At 37.8% G+C, this 16,605-nt stretch overlaps 1 pseudogene across 1 annotated transcript; it reads left to right on the top strand.

Moving 5' to 3' along the window:
• The first annotated feature begins 210 nt into the window (after positions 1 to 210).
• LOC309960912 (THO complex subunit 7 homolog) lies at positions 211 to 921 on the top strand (annotated as a pseudogene). The gene has a single exon. The product of its transcript is annotated as a THO complex subunit 7 homolog (transcript).
• Positions 922 to 16,605: the final 15,684 nt, after the last annotated feature.

Below are 16,605 nucleotides of genomic sequence, written 5' to 3'. Positions count from 1 at the left end.
AGCTACTAGAAAGTTTGGCTTTGAGATATCTTTCCAACTTCTCCTGTGGTAGCCATGATAAATAGGAACAAGGTATTTCTGTGCTTTTGTCAGAATTCTGACATGCCAATGGCAGGTTTGACAATTTGGGCCTTTTCAAATAATGTAATAGGTAAAACGTCTTTATTAAAAATAGGAATATCTTCCGCCGCCGCCGCCGCAGCACACGACATGGGAGCCGTAACTGACGACAAAGTCATACGGAAGCGTCTCCTCATAGATGGAGATGGTGCTGGAGATGATCGGAGAATTAATCTGCAGGTGAAAAGTTTCATTAAATGGTACAGCTCTGGATCCCAGGAAGAGGGATACAGCCAGTACCAACGTACGCTGAGCACACTGTCCCAATGTGAATTTTCAATGGGCAAAACTTTGCTGGTATATGATATGAATCTCAGAGAAATGGAAGATTTTGAAAAAATTTACAAAGAACTAGAATGTAGCATTGCTGGAGCACATGAAAAAAATGCTGAGTGCAAAAAGCAAATTCTTCAAGCAAAATGAATACGAAAAAATCGCCAAGAATATGATGCATTGGCAAAAGTGATCCAGCGTCATCCAGACAGGCATGAGACATTAAAGGAACTAGAGGCTCTGCATAAAGAATTAGAGCATCTTTCACATATTAAAGAAAGTGTTGAAGATAAGCTAGAATTGAGAAGGAAACAGTTTCACGTTCTTCTTAGTACCATCCATGAACTTCAGCAAACACTGGAAAATGATGAAAAGCTCTCAGAGGTAGAAGAAGCTCAAGAAAACAAGCATGGAAACTGATCCTAAACCACAGACCAACTAATCACTCACCATTCCCAAGAATACTGAAGTAGCAACATGATCTTAGTGTGTTCAGAATTTGTTATGCTCTTGAGACATTTAAAGTTTTGGCAGTGAACTACGTTGCTTTTAAATATTAAAGCACAGTTCATTCATATTTCTTCACACAAAGGGAGATGACTTCATTATATATTTGTTTTTATTGAAATGCCTTTTTTATACTTAAAAGATAGGAAGCAACACCCAAAAATGTTTAATGAAATGTTTTCAAGCCAGATATGTTAGTGCTCATTGGTATTCTAGGTAGTTTTTAACTGGTAACATTGATTTGCTCACAAAATAAGTGGAAGATAGTAAGAAGGTGGCATTTCTAGGATGTACAGGAGAAAATGAGTCAATTTCTGGAAATCATTACCACTTTTGAAAATGAAGTCCATGAATAGGCTCTCAGGAGGGCTGTGAACTTGTGAAATTATGTACAAAATGTTTGTGGTGTATGCTTATTGTGGGAGAGGTTCCATGATATTAAGAATCACTGATATCAGAGGTAATTACAGATGCAAAATAAATCAATATGCATTACTTTCTAGATCTCTGTCCTTAATACTTGAGTAATGTGGTTGTTAAATATTTTGTTGAAATGTTTTCTTTCTATCATTTTGTTCTGTAGGAGTCATTTTCAAGAGTCTTGCAAAAAGGATTTCATGATCTTTGTAAAAAATTAAGCCAGGTCTGAATCAAAAATAAAAAGTAATACCAATCATACTTATTTGTTAATATTTAACAGTCACCAAAGTGTTTTCATATTAAATATACTTTTATAACACAAAAGCAATCTGAGCTCAGAAGGCAGATGAATCATTATTTTGCATATGAAAAACTCAGAGATCCAAATGATTCACTCAGGGTCCCACAGCCAATAAGTGACAAAACGAGGTTAGGACTTGCTGCTACTTTGGTCTTCCTAGAGCTTATTCTGCCCCCATGACTAGGTCCAGGGTTCTGTCGTTTTCATTTTCGTCTTACCCCATTCATAGATTAGCCATGTGAGGCAGATAGGCAAGATGAATCTATATTAGCCAGCATTCTCCAGAGAAACAGAACTAATAAGATAAGAACGATAGATAGGTAGATAGATTGGCTTATGCAATTATGGATGAAGGCAAATCCCAAGATCTACAGGGTGAGTCTGCAAACTGGAGACCCAGGAGAGTCAGGTCCAGTTCAAGTCCAAAACCCTGAGAACCAGGCGAGCTGCTTGTATTGGCCCACTCACATTAGGGAGGAAAAGCTGCTTTACTCAGTTCACTGATTTAAATGTTAATCTCATCCAAAAACACCCTCACAGACACACCCAAAATACAGATTGACCAAATATCTGGATACTCCACAGGCCAGTCAAGTTGACACATAAAATTAACTATCACAAAAACAAATTAGTTTTTCGCTATAATTATATATTTTTCTATACTGCTTCCCTAATTCACATAAGCTTTGTTAAAATTAAGCTCCATAAATCATGTTGTAAGTAGATGCAATAAATCTTTACACAAACAGAAACTATATATATGTGCATATATATATATTCAAAAGTTATCACTATAGCGAACCAAAAAACCTAAAAGTTTATATCATACTCTGTAAAGTATCTGAAAAATGTCATACAAATAACTGATCCTCTGTGTTCCAAGGGAGAATATATCATAGAACTTGAATGTAGAGATAAAGTGTGACCTAAGATGGACCCTGAAAGACAGATTATAATTAGTTAAATTAAATGAACAAAGAAGGCTATTCCAAGTCTAGGAAAACCTGAATAAGGTGAAAAGGCACAAATTTGGTGAACAAATTTTGAAAAACGTGTTGGGGACCATAAAGGATCAAATAAGTTTGATGAATTAGGAGGGTTATGGATAATATCAATTTCCTCAAGTAGGCAGGATCTGATTCAGAGTAAAATGGGATCAACTGACGATTTTGAGCAAAGAGGTAATTGATGAAAGTAGTCAGGTTTCTGAAAAATTTGCTTGAGGTGATGAATAAAATTGATTCAAAAAGGCATAGACATAAAAAGGAAAACAAATGAAAATTTAGAATCCTTGGCACAAATTTATGAGTATATATAACAGGGTAGCTGCAGAAAGATAAAAAAGGAAGGAAACAAAAACATTACTAAAAATAAACAACTGTTTGAATATGTAAAAAAGGAAAATTCAATGACATTTCAAGATTTTAAGACAAGATAGCTCGGGGGATGATGGTATCTCTGATACAAATTTAGAACCAGGACTGAGGCTTTGGCAACACTCACAGCTAGTGATATATAAGAACAATTAAAACCAAACCAATGAAGAAGGAAAAGAAGAAAGGATCATAAGGAAGAGAGAATCAAATTGGAAATTTTACTTGGAGGAGAATGTGTCAAAAAGAGTAGATGGGGCTTCGCTGGTGGCGCAGTGGTTGAGAGTCCGCCTGCCGATGCAGGGGACACGGGTTCGTGCACCAGTCCGGGAAGATCCCACATGCCGCGGAGTGGCTGGGCCCGTGAGCCATGGCCGCTGAGCCTGTGCGTCTGGAGCCTGTGCTCCGCAACGGGAGAGGCCACAACAGTGAGAGGCCCGCGTACTGCAAAAAAAAAAAAAAAAAAAAGAGTAGATGTTCCAGAGAGGGGAAATAAATAACAGACTTACACACACATAGAAGACAGATTAGTCTGAGGTTCAAACAGGGAAATAATTGGTGGAACTGTTTAGATTCCTTCTACTAGATGAACATTCTGTACACTAATCAATCGCAGAGGAAAAATTGTCACTGAATTCTAATTGCTAACTTTCACTACTTAATCTCTCTGTGGAGATAAGAATTAGTTATGGAGTGTTTATGTAGATGGCAGTCATCTTGTTTTCCACAAACTCATTTGCATGGAAAAGCGCACATCAGTTAGACACCTGTCAAAATAATTAGCTAAGCATGAGATAAGGCCTTTTAGATTTTAGAACATTCCAAGTATTATTTTTTTTTAAATGTATAAAACCAAATCAACACATTTTACAGAAATAATAAGCATTGTATATAATTCTATAATTTTTGTGTTCCTTTTTCTTTGGTTTTTCTTATCTATTTAATAAAGTATCTAATTTAGTAAAATAAAACATTACCAGCTGGTAATCACTGAGATAATGAGAAATGGAATTTCTTCTCACTGTTCTCATCCCTCTCATTCTATGTTAGGCATTGTGAAATTGAAATAAAATCCATTTCAATTAAAAGAGCTCTCTTCTCTTACCACAGAGCATGATAAACAGTATTACTGAATTCAGGTCAATCATAATTTAATCACCATGTATCCATCATTGAACACCAAGTTCACAAGGATATATCCTTTTCTCCTCCTGCATGATGTGAAAGCCCAAGGTTGAAGTATACTGGAAAGCGCTTGTTACTGAGGGCATTCTCTACTTTGCTCCACCTCTTGAGCATGGAACAGGGAACCAAAGATCAGAGCTTGTAGGTCTGGAAGATGTGATGTGATTTGTTGCTTTATAAATGTTTATTTTACAAATATTTAGCCTGCTTCTTTCAGTGAATCTACTGTCCACTATTAAAATTTGAAAAACGTGAAGTTGATACTAGTTCCTTTTATTGTTTACCTTTTAGATGAAGACATGTAATGACATGATGGTCATTTTGGTAACTTAACTTCCCCAATTTCCATGTCCTCAGATGATTTTAAAAATTGAACAGAACAAACTACTTACTATCCTATGTTTTGTGGATATGAAGAAGAATGAGAAGCAGCTCCTGTCCTCAAGTGTGTTCTACAATGGTTAAAGCATTTATAGTTATTGATCTATTAATTAAAAGAAAAAGACATTTGAAGGTCATTTCACGCACAAATGCTTGCCTTTCTTACCTACTTTGTACTTGTCAAAAGTGATCCTAGGGCTTCCCTGGTGGCACAGTGGTTGAGAGTCCGCCTGTCGATGCAGGGGACATGGGTTTGTGCCCCGGTCCGGGAAGATCCCACATGCCGCGGAGGGGCTAGGCCCGTGAGCCATGGCCGCTGAGCCTGCGCGTCCGGAGCCTGTGCTCCACAACGGGAGAGGCTACAACAGTGAGAGGCCCGTGTACCCCCCCGCAAAAAAAAAAGATCCTAAGCACACAAACATTATATTCTTCTAATTCAAGGTATCCCACCTTTGTCACTATTGACATTTAGGGGCAGATAGTCCCTTGTTGTGGGGCTTTCCTGTGCATTGTAGGGTGTTTAGTAGCAACCTCAGTCTCTACTAACTGGATGCTAGTAGTGTATCCCTGGGCGTGACATTGAACGCTCTGGCCCAACATTGCCAAACTGCCCAGGTTGAGAACCACTGCTCTCATTGTAGTGAGGACACTTACATTTAAAAGGCAATCAGAGGTGTACATTTTTTTTTTTTTTGATTCCATGTATAAGCAATATCATATGATATTTGTCTTTCTCCATCTGGCTTACTTCACTTAGTATTGTAATCTCTAGGTCCATCCATGTTGTTGCAAATGGCAAGCCAGACAGAGAAAGATAAATATCACATGATATCACTTATATGTGGAATCTAAAATAAAATTTTAAAAAAGATGCAAATGAACTTATTTACAAAACAGAAATAGACCCACAGACATAGAAAACAAACTTATGGTTACCAAATGGAAAAGGGGTGGGGGAGGGATAAATTAGGAGGTTGGAATTAACATATACACTCTACAACCTGTAAAATAGATAACCAACAAATATATATATATATATATATATATATATATATATATCTGAATCACCGTGCTGAACACCTGACAATAACACAAAATTGTAAATCAACTATACTTCAATTAAAAATAGATATTAAAAAAGAAATACAAAAATTAATTAAATCTGTGCAAAGAAAAAGAAAGCCTCTTCACAGCTTCTCTGCCCCTTTTGCATGCAAGGACGCAAGGAGTTTGGGACCCAGAAGAGGTCCCTCACCTGACCACCTGCACCTGGTCCCAGTCTTTCAGCCTCCAGAACCATGAGAAATAAATTCCTGTTGTTTATAAAATAAAAAACAAACAAACCAAAAAAGTCAATCAGAGGAAAGGGAATCCACAGAGGAGACTCAAAGAAAGCAATCAAGAAATAGAAACAGAACAAAGTCTGAGAAACCAAGAGAGGGAAGAATTTCAAGAAGGAATCTGGTCAGTGGTGTCTTACGCTGTGCCCAGTAATAAAGATAAGGCTCTAGAATGGAGTTTAAACAGTACATTTCAGGAGTGATTTTTACATATTGACCTTTACCACACAGCATCTCCTCTAGCCCAGTAGTTCTTAAGTCGCCATGCACATCTGTGTCACCTAGACATCTCAAACCCCAGAGATTCAAATTCAGTCACCTTGGAACATGCTGTGTTACATGTACATATTTTGGAAAAGAAATTTACCTGAGGCATCCTGGAATGTGTCCCAATTCACAGCTATTGTTCTAATCTCATTTTCTGTTTCCTTTATTTCCTCTGTAATTTTCTCCTTGTTTTTAGCAGTGTGGAATAGTATAAAGAATGTTGAACTCAGCTGTTCCGGTCAGAGTTCCTAGTTCCCAATTTAACACTAAATAAATGTGTTTACCAGACAAAGTCCCTTATACTCTCCACCTCAGTTTAATTATCTGTAAAATTGGATTGGACAGTTTCTCTAACACTAATCTTCTACATACAATCTGATAAAATAACCAAAGTAAACAGATTCCTGGTGGAAATATTAGTTGATCCATTCTAATCAGGTATAAATATTATGAAAATAAAGAAGTAAACCACAGATTATAGAGCAAACTATAGTTTAAAATGTGATACAATCATCACACAGTAACTATGTAATAACATTTCAAATTGTAATATATCCGACAGCCGGAAAAATAATCCAAAATAGTATATAATACTAGATATCCAAATAGAATAATTCTCAAAGAAATATTCTGAGTGATTTACATTTCAATATTCTGAAGAATGAATTCTCACATATCTGCATACATGATAGATTTTTTTCTACCAATGAGATCACTGTATATATTTAGTTTGGAATTTTGCTTTTCATGTACATTGACTGCAGTTCCTTTACCATCATGGGAGTTGTCATCTCTGAAATGACCACTTGAGAAAGTCAAGAAGCAAGAAGCTGCTGCTATACACTCTACTCACTATCACCACAATGACTTCTCAAGCACAGGAAGTAGGGGAAGAGGTAACCAAAGCTGCAGTTTATGGATTCATGCACCTGATGGAGCATCCACAGATTCAACCTGCACATGGGGTAGTGAATGAAGGAAGCCTGGTGCCTGACATCAGCACGCTTTCAAACTTTGTTTCAAACAGCCAAGTACCTCAGAAAGAAGGGTTCTGCCTTGTCACCTTCCAGACCTCACACAAGTGCATCTTATTAGTCGAACCTAATTTGTATTCAGATGGAAAGCACCCGTTAGCTTTTAAACATCTCCCCAAAGAAGAAGAATATTTGAGAGAGTTTAAAGAATGCACCACAGTGTATTTCTGAATTTTCCTTTACAAATGGAGTAGAAAGAGCAGCAGTAATCTCTTTGAGTTGGTAGTCTTTATTCTTGGCCATGATAGTATATCAGCAAAGAACTTGGGCTATCCTAAAGGTTTAGTGGCTGTTGATGTGGTTGATGTGACTATTAAGTAATTAATCATCAAAATAGTCGAAATAAACTGAAGCAGGAAAAATTTATTAGTTAAATGTTCAAACTCTGAATAAAACTACTTGACTAAAATTTTAGCTCTACCATTTGGCTAATAGGACTGTGGGCAATTTACTTAAAATCCCTCAGAGATTTTCTTATACATGAAGTAAGAGTAATAATATTACTCTTCATGTTATTGTGAGGATTAAAAAAGAAAATCTGTGGAAGGCATCTAACTCAGTGACTAACACTTGGTATAAACAGGGCTAATGGTAACAATAATTAAGTCAAATTGATTGTATTTAACAGACCTATCAAGACCATCCTGAAAGAATTTTTGAAATTATTATGGTAGTAACCCATCCATATAAATCCAATTTGTCTATAGGTAATTGACCAAATGCTATGTATTATACATGCATATGTATATATTTTTTCTCAGAATATTTTATGGTTAAAATGGTAGCCATATTTTACAGCTTGAAATTAACTCTATTTTATTATGCAATAGAATCTTTGGGAGGAAAATCCCATCATCCAAAAAGATGACTTAAAATTTTTTTGATCAAATTTACAGGTCTATGATATCTCTACAGTCATTCATTTCATTCATTTATTTCATTTGAATTTCTAAAACAAACTGTAAACTGTTTAATAACTTCTAGACTGCTTGAAGAGAGACATTATTCCCCAGATTACTAGCTCCTTAGTATGATTATGACATAATGAGAAATTCCTAGGATGGTGCTAAGTGTATAATACAGGTTCTAAATAAATATCAGTTTCCTTTTATTTTCACAGTTCCACAAGGGCTTGGACAATGTTGTCTTCATTTAGAATTAATAAGTCAGTGAACAATGTGATATAGTAGAAATGTATCTGGTGAATTTGAGGTTCTTGATGTCTCGTCACAGAAAGAATTCAGTGAGAGACAAAGTGATAGGTAAGAAATGGAATTATTTACAGAGAAACACACTCCACAGAGTGTGGGCCATCTCAGAAGGCAATAGAGCCTTGAAATATGGTATGGTTAATTTTTATGAGCTGGGTAATTTCATAGGCTAATGAGTGGAAGGATTATTCCAATTATCTTGGGGAAAGGGCAGGGATTTCCAGGAATTGGGCCATTGCCCACTTTTTGACCTCTTATGGTTGACCTCAGAACTGTCATGGTGCTAGTGGGTAGGTCATTTAGCATGCTAATGTATTACAATGAGTGTATAATGAGGCTCAAGGTCTACTGCAAGTCAAATCTTCCTCCATCTTGGACCCAGTTGGTTCTAACCAGTCTTTGTCACGTTCTATGGCTATGTCATTCTTTTAAAGCTTGTGCCCTGCTCCCTTCCTTCCTGTTTCAGAAAGAACATGAGTTTGAAATTAGGTTCATATAATAGGCTGAAAAATGCCAACAAATTCCTCCTTTCCCCACATGCATGTCCCTTGGCAATGTGACTTTTCCTCTCCTCCTATTAAGAAGTGGAGAAATGTTCTCCATATGGACTTAGCCATATGACATACTTCACTCAATGGAACATTAGAAATACAATCTAGAGTCTTAAAAAGTGTTGAGTATTGGGTGGTTGTCATCTCTTGTTGTTAAAAACCCTCCACCATGTGAACAAGCTAAGGCTAACTTACTGAATGATGAAAAACAATATGGAGAGAGGTCCCAAGCCTTCCTAGACATTCCATCTATCCCAAATATGTGAGTGAGGTTTCCTAGACTATTCAGTCTCTTTCTAATCAAACGGATTCAGACTGAAAGAATTGCCCAGACAGCCTACAGAATTATGAGGAAAAATTAAAATGTATTGCTCTATTTGTAGTGAGGTGGATAGACCTAGAGTCTGTCATACAGAGTGAAGTAAGTCAGAAAGAGAAAGACAAATACCGTATGCTAACACATATATATGGAATTTAAGGGAAAAAAATGTCATGAAGAACCTAAGGGTAAGACAGGAATAAAGACACAGACCTACTAGAGAATGGACTTGAGGATATGGGGAGGGGGAAGGGTAAGCTGTGACAAAGCGAGAGAGAGGCATGGACATATATACACTCCAAATGTAAGGTAGATAGCTAGTGGGAAGCAGCCGCATAGCACAGGGAGATCAGCTCGGTGCTTTGTGACAGCCTGGAGGGGTGGGATAGGGAGGGTGGGAGGGAGGGAGATGCAAGAGGGAAGACATATGGGAACATATGTTTATGTATGACTGATTCACTTTGTTATAAAGCAGAAACTAACACATCATTGTAAAGCAATTATACTCTAATAAAGATGTAAAAAAAATTAAAAATTAAAAAATTTAAAAAAATGTATTGCTCTAAGCCATGTACTTTGGTGTTCAACTGCTGAACTGGAAAAAACTAACTGAAAAGGCTCATACTACAGTTCTACCACTTAATAAAGCTGTTTAAACTTGGACATGCTACTTACCTTATTGAAACTTAATTACCTTACTTGGAACATTGAGATAACTTCTGACTATATATTGTTGTGTTAGGTAGTTAGTCAGACATTAGCAGCAAGGAGGTGACAGTGGTGAGAAAACCAAGACGAAATCAAGTCACACACCCAGCCATCTGGGGACTCTCCCTTGACACCACCCAGATGGGTAAAACTATGGTCTGGTCGTGTGGTGGGCAGCTTATCCTGATAAAGAGGGGCACCGTAACACGAAGGAAATTCTCCGGGCTGTGCATGCCCAGACCAGACAGGGGTATAACCTACAGTAAACCCAAACTCATTATACCATCATTATAGCAAAATCTACGTGTGGTTTTGCACCACCACCCCAACCCCATGCCCCGTGGGCATTTCTTACCAATTCAAGGGTGAGAGTATGCATAGCAGTAAACTTGTTACATATTTTGGGACTGTCAATCAAATAACGATCCGCTGTCACTCACCCCCACCACCCTGCAAAATGCTCCTTAAAAGTGCCCTTAAGCCTGTATAGGAATGCTGCTTTCAATTCGCAGAAACAGCCCACTCTCCCTCTCTGAGAGTGTACCTATGCTTAAATAAACTTTGCTTTGTGCTTAAGCTTAAAGTGGTAGTTTGCTATTCTTTGCTTACTATCGTGGGACTGAGATTGCTGGTCTGGGTCTTCCATTGACCTCCTCGGTTGAAGCTATTTCGTTACAACACATGTCAACCTGGTGACACTGTGGTGAGAATTAAAAGAGATAACATGTTTAAAACCCTTAGTACAATGGCTGGTATCTGTTAGGGACTCAGCAATATTCCTTGCCTTGCCTTTCCTCTCCCCTGACAATTTCTGTCATAGAGTGTCTTTTGGGCCACAACATATGTTTGTACAAGATGTACCAAGCACAAAAGTATTGCCAACTAAAAATTGGCACTTGCCATCTGCCTCTACAAGGACCAAGTCACTAGCCACTGTGGCCACTGACCTTCAACACACCCTGAAAGAAGTTCAGGGTGGAGAGCAGGAATGAGGCACTCTGTGCTCTGGGAAAAACTGGCAGAACAAGCCTTCACATAGTTAGATATTTTCAGGAGAAGATTTTATGACTCCAAATTCTTGCATCTTCTCATATCTAGAAAAGCACTAAAATCACTGAAGGTGACATCTGCTCCTCATGACTAGCAGAAAGCCTCTGCCAAAATGTGTGCTCAACTGCAGGTATCCCCCTTCACTAAAACCGTATATAACACTGACCATCCCCCCACCTCTTCGGAGAAGTTCCTCAGAGCTATCTGAGATGTCATCTCTTGGGCTGTAGTCCTCATTTTGCTCCAAATAAAACTTAACTCACAACTCTCACGTTGTGCTTTTTTTTTTTTTTTTTCTGTTGACAGTACTAAGTCTAAAGAAGCAGTGGGGCCTGTAATACAATCCATGTTATGTTTCCCAAACTGTACGCTCAGGTTTAGGGTTTTCTTTGTGCAGAGGAAAGGGTGCCTTACCTTATTCACACAGGCCTAACTAGAGCTGGATTGTATGCTTAACAAATGTCTGTTGACTTGCATCAAATTAATTTATTTGGTAATGGAAAAGTTGAGTTTTAAAAACTAGAATAGCAAAAGTTACCCTGGCTGATTTCAAAATCTAGACGAGTCATCCAAAACCCATCCTCACCTTTCCTTGATCTCCAGTGAATTTCATTTCAGTATTTATACACATGGCTACATTCTAGAAATAATCATCACTTATCATTTTTCAGCCTCAGAAAACTTAAGATGTAATGATGCACTGTACTTTGATTATAACCGGTATCCTCTACTGTTCTGACTTCCTTAATTGTGCTACATTTGGACTTCACCTCTTTTGATTCCCCCATTTTCTCCAGTCAATCAACAGCCTCTTTCAACACTCTCTTTTCCACCCAGCCTGAACTGTATTGAGAGAAAAAAAAATAACATTAAAATGTAGATGTTTTACACATTAATGTTCTCCAGCCACAGCTGGACGTTAAACACTGCTTAGAAATCCTTGGCTACTTTCCTCTGCCTTTCCTCAAAGTGACCATTCTGAATCTTCATCACACTTCTCAACCTCCTAACCTATTCTCACTCATCCATCTACTCACTCATTCATTCAAATATTTATATTAAGTTTCTACCACACAATGTATATTTTGATGGGACATGGAGATAAAACAGTGACCAAAATATGGTGAACTTTTCTGTCAAGAAGCTTGTATTCTACTCTGAAAAATAGAAGATAAACCAAAAAACAAAATAATTATAATTTTTAGTTTTATGGACAAAATAAATAGAAAGGATGCTCTGAGAGAATTTGGATGGGGAAGGGGATGTGGAGGTGGCATTCTTATATGTTAATCAGAATAGAACACCTTATGGAACACATTTAAGTTGGAATTTAAAAGTTGAAAAGATAGCCTTAAGAAGAGCTATGAGAAGATGCCCTAGCAAATAGCACAGCATTGGCAAAGATCTTGAGTTTGCAAAAAATACAGCGTTCTAGAGCCTGTCAGAAGTTCAGTGTATCCAGACCACGGAGAAATTCTAATGTAGGGTTTAACCATACATAGGGAGTAGGGTGATTCATTCACAATCATGCAAAAGAAAGAAAGGAAGAAGGAGTGAGGGAAGCAGGGAAGAAGGAAAGAAGGAAGGGAAGAAGAGAGAAGGGAAAAGAGAAAGAAAGAAACTTAGAACACATGATAGCACAGTTAAAGAAGTAAAATGTCTTACTGGCTTATTAGCTCACAGACATTTTGGAAGGCAGAGAAGACAAGCTTGAAGGCCACACAAAAGGATACTATGCCCAAACTATACTGTAGGAGTGTGCCAGTGAAGAACCCCTGTGACTGCTTCTACCTCTCTTGGCATCAGTGACCCTGGGCACTGGTGCCTAATTCTCTCTCATCACTGGTCCTAAAAGCCTCTATTGCCATCCTCAGCTAAACATGGGTCCCATGGGGCACCTGTTTCCTCATGTTAATCTTTTGTGAATTGAAGTTCATTGTAGACATGCTTAGATAGCAGGCACTAGTTTCCAAGTCTGTGCCTTTGTTGCAAAGGAGTCTAGGAGAGTAAATACCTGGTTTCTACCTTGGACTGGAGGAACTCAACTCATAAGAAATTTCCCAAACTTAAGAAATGTGCTTGGCAGCTAGATGCCATGACATTTTTATGCTGTGAAACATATAATGCCAAAATCTCAGAAACTTACAATGGAAGTTCATTTCTTGCTCATGTTTTTTATATATATATATATGTGTGTGTATATTTTTATGTGTGTGTGTGTGTGTATATATATATATACACACACTGTAGGTTCTCTGATTCTCTGCTCCATATGTTTTCTCATTCTGGGTTGTAGGTTGAAGAGCAACCCCTATACCAGTTATGCCTTTTTTTGTGGAAGAAGCTAAGATATTCCATGCAATCACATTTAATGCTTCAGTTTGCTAAACATCATGGCTATTCATATTCTTTTGGCCAAATTAAGTCTCACGGCCATTTTTTTAAGTTAAAAAATGTGAAATGAAAAAATAGACTTCTCCAATTGCAGGGGATGGGGAAAGAGGAGAGGAGAAGTAAATATTTGTAAACAATAGTCTATTAACACAGTCTAAACTCTTAGTCACAAATATTTATTTCCTTTTCCCCTGCACAGAAAACATACCTCAAGGAAGACATCCTAAATGTCTTATCCAATCAGGGCATCAGACTGTGAATCCATCATTTTGTGATAATCTCTACTTTATATCTAAATGATGGCACTCCTCCAGCTCACACTTCCATCATAAAATGGTATATTATCCACCAAAAAGCATTACCATTTGAATAGAGAATAATGAGAGACACAGAGCAATCAATCACTGGTCCAACAATATCTAAAATTCAGCTAGACAAACACAGCAGAGATCCCTCTTCTTGGTAGTTGAGCATGTTCCTCAATTAGTTTTTGATTCTGTCTGCTGGGAGGAATTCCTCAGTTCACTTTTCCCCATGGGTCTAAGCCTTGCCTTCTGGGAAGAGTTTCCTTTTGATTAGTCTCCTTGGCAACATGTGATGAGAGTTTTCTGCCTTTTTCTTTCCAATAGAAATTAGAAGCTAAGGGCTTCCCTGGTAGCACAGTGGTTGAGAGTCCGCCTGCCGATGCAGGGGACACGGGTTCGTGCCCCGGTCTAGAAAAATCCCACGTGCCGCAGAGCGGTTGGGCCTGTGAGCCATCGCCGCTGAGCCTGTGTGTCCGGAGCCTGTTGCTCCGCAACGGGAGAGGCCACAACAGTGAGAGGCCCACGTACCGCAAAAAAGAAAAAGAAAAGAAATTAGAAGCTAAAAGTTCATTTTACATATTGAATAGTCACGAGCTCTTCTACAGATTAGCAGTGATTTTAAAGTTACAAATCTCTCAAAAACAGGGTTGAATTTTATTTTTACCAATTTGATGCTAATCAGTTTAATATTCCAATAGCCATACAAACAGTTATTTTGGAGACATGTTTTTCTCCTTACATTAATTCCAGATATTTTCAGTATACCTGCCTTTCATTGGATCACACTCTTAGCTTAACCTATTCTGAACTATCTAACTCACCTAAAAGGACTTACAAAAGGCAATTCAATAATAAATAAAATACATTAAAATCTATTCTGAGATTTTAACAAAGAGCTAAACCATGCTTATGATCTGTGTTTTCCCTTGAGCATGTGTCTTAATAGCTACGTTCATGATTTGGTCTTTGACCTAAGGATGCATCTTTTTTTTTTTTTTTTTTTTTTTTTTTTGTGGTACGCGGGCCTCTCACTGTTGTGGCCTCTCCCGTTGCGGAGCACAGGTTCCGGACACGCAGGCTCAGCGGCCATGGCTCAGGGGCCCAGCCGCTCCGCGGCATGTGGGATCTTCCCGGACCGGGGCACGAACCTGTGTCCCCTGCATCGGCAGGCAGACTCTCAACCACTGCGCCACCAGGGAAGCCCCTAAGAATGCATCTTAATGAGGTTTTGGGTCTCAAAACATTTCTCAATTTTATATTTACTGTTTATAGAAGAGAACCTATTATATTTCCTAACCCTGCAAGTCTCAGATATTCAAAATTCTAATTTCCTTCATATCCTTTCTTGAAAACAAGCAGGTTTTTTTTTTTTTTTCCTGAGCTCATTTCTTGCTGGTAGTATTACATCCAATGCAGCATAATACCTAACCCTCATAATAACATTTACTTTCCAAACCTTATAGGTCAAAGCCACAGTTCTATTAGACACATTACCTGCCTTCCAAATTATCACAGTTGATGGGTTGTTGTTGTTTTTTTTTCCTAACTGCATAATATGGGGCACTGTTTTTCCAGTTTCTAATAACAGTTTGGGGAGATTTTTTTCTTCCTTCTACTGGTCCCAAAGCCAATGTTACATGTACTACATTTTTGTTTTAGGAGTACAACATTTCTAGGTGCCAATGTTTGTATTAGTCAGCTTTGATAATCTATGTTGTGTAACAAACATCCCCCAAAACTCCTGGCTAACAACACAGGTTTATTTTTCACTCCTTTTGTCTGTACTCTCTGGGATAACTGTTCTTCTGCTCTTACCTGTGGGAAGTTTTGAGTCTTCTACATTTGTCCTCTAAGACTGCAGGCTAGGGTGAAGGGACAGCTCTAACCAAGAACATGACTTTTCTCATACCAGAGGGGAAAAGCAAGAGAAGCTAAGCCAAAGCATGTCATTGTTTTTAGCTCCTGCTCAGATATGGCATACAGCAGATCTGCTCACACAATGTTGACAAAATTTAATCACTTGGCCAATGGGATGAAAAATTATAATCATTCATTGGGAGGTTAACAGTGAAAGAGTAAAGGAGAATAAATAGTTGCAAACAATAGTACAACTTACCACAGAGTGAATGTAAAAACTAATTTGATAACCAAGTCCTCAGGAGCTATAATAATTAGAGTTTAAATAAACAAAGAAGAGTCAAAGAGGAAGAATCAACCAGTGAAATAATAAAGAGTATCAGGGAAGTATGAAATCATGTGAACAAATAAGAAGGCAGTTAAACAAAAAACAAGTAGCTAACTCTGACAAGAACCACTAAGAGGTTAAGTAAGTTGAGGCCTAAACGATATCTATGGATTGAGGAAACATGAAGATCATTGGTGAATTGGACATGAAAAATTTTAGAAGAGCAGAGGAGCTATTACCAGGTCAGAAATCTATGTTAAAGAATAAATAGAAGATTGTGAAGTTTAAAAGACTGATAAATTATACCCTCTCTTCCCTACCAGTTTCGGATTCACATGATAAATACATGTAGGAATAAGAGCTATAGAGATCAAAATAACAAATTTATAACTAGTAAAGCTGAAGTGGAGACTAAAGCTGTGTGGCCAATATATGTTTCCTTATATTTTCCTTTTCTTATAAAGCATAGGATATATCCACAGGGTAGATTTGATCTGAAGAACAGACTTCATTTATCCATCTATGTATAAGAAAAAGATGGTTCCCTCAGCCCAGTACATAGAGAAATTCACTTTCAAGTGTCCTTAAATGACACATCTGGGGCTTCAATCCCAACACATTTTCTACATAGCATGAACAGTAGAAGAATGCATCTATCCTCTAGTTAGTAGTGGAGACTAC

Source organism: Leucopleurus acutus, assembly GCF_964270905.1.
Source record: "Leucopleurus acutus genome assembly, chromosome: 4".
NCBI lineage: Eukaryota > Metazoa > Chordata > Mammalia > Artiodactyla > Delphinidae > Leucopleurus > Leucopleurus acutus.
Note: the sequence above shows the minus strand (reverse complement) of the source record. Positions and strands in the feature narration are given on the sequence as shown.